This window comes from Fulmarus glacialis, unplaced genomic scaffold (genome assembly GCF_000690835.1).
Source record: "Fulmarus glacialis isolate BGI_N327 unplaced genomic scaffold, ASM69083v1 scaffold22232, whole genome shotgun sequence".
Classification (NCBI taxonomy): Eukaryota; Metazoa; Chordata; class Aves; order Procellariiformes; family Procellariidae; genus Fulmarus; species Fulmarus glacialis.
The window spans coordinates 8251-9302 of NW_009197479.1; positions in this window are offsets into that span (position 1 = coordinate 8251).

Here is a 1052-nt window from a genome sequence, read left to right on the forward strand (position 1 = left end):
AGAGGGGAATTCCAGCTGAGTTTCTTCTAGAGCCGCCCAAAGGCAAGGGGCCGCTGCGGGTGCAAGGGTGCATCGTGCACCACGCGCTCACCCCCGCACCCGCTGCGGCTCTGCAAATTCGGCTCCTGCACAGGAGCCCCGGGAGCACGAGGAGCCCGGCCAGGGCCGGCGGGAGAGGAAAGGGGCCCGTCCTGCGGTTCAGATCTCTGCTGCGAAAAGAAACCGAAACAAAGACTTTTAAAGGCGGAGAACCCAGACTCAGGCGTTTTCTGAGACTTCTGTACACGTTGCTTCAGCTTTCGGTGAGCAGATTTGGGCTGGGGAGGGCTAAAGACAGGAAGGAAATAATTAAAGTATTTTATAACACCCAAAAAAGATTATTTTCAGGTTGTGCTGCAAGTCTTTTCACACAGTTCTCCACAGGCGGTGCCCAAAAGGGAAACCAACAGGCCTTGATGCCAGGATGGTGCCAGCTCCCAGAGCCCACGGACTCCAGGACATCCCAGTTACCCCAGCAGCTCTCTGGGCTGGTTGCACAGTCAGGCCCAGCCTCGGTGGGAGATCCCAGTCCAACCCCAGGAACTCACCCACCGGTTTTGCCCTGTAACAGAGCTCAGCTCCTTTCAGACCCCCTTATCCCTTCTTTTGCTGTCCTTTTAAATTTTATAGCGTAGTTCCTTTCCCTGGTTGCCCCAAACAGCAGGTTTTATCCTCCCTGTCTCAAGGCTGACACCCAAATCCCGTCTGACCTGCTCAGACCATTCACGTCCATGGTCAGAAACCAGTAAATCCCACTTAGCACCAAACACGCAGCGAGACCCCGGGGCCGTGACGTGCCCACGGGGGATAAACCCTGCGTGTGATGTGAGTGCCGGTCTCGCACAGGCTGGGAGAGCAAAAACACGGCCTTGAAACCAAGTTTGTGATAAAAATAATTGTTCCAGCTGGTGGCAGCAAAGCCCAAAAAATAAAGGCCAAGCAGCGTGCTCTGCTGTCAGCAGGCACCTTGTCCTTGGGGGGCTTGGGACAGAAAACCGGGGTACAGGCCGGGG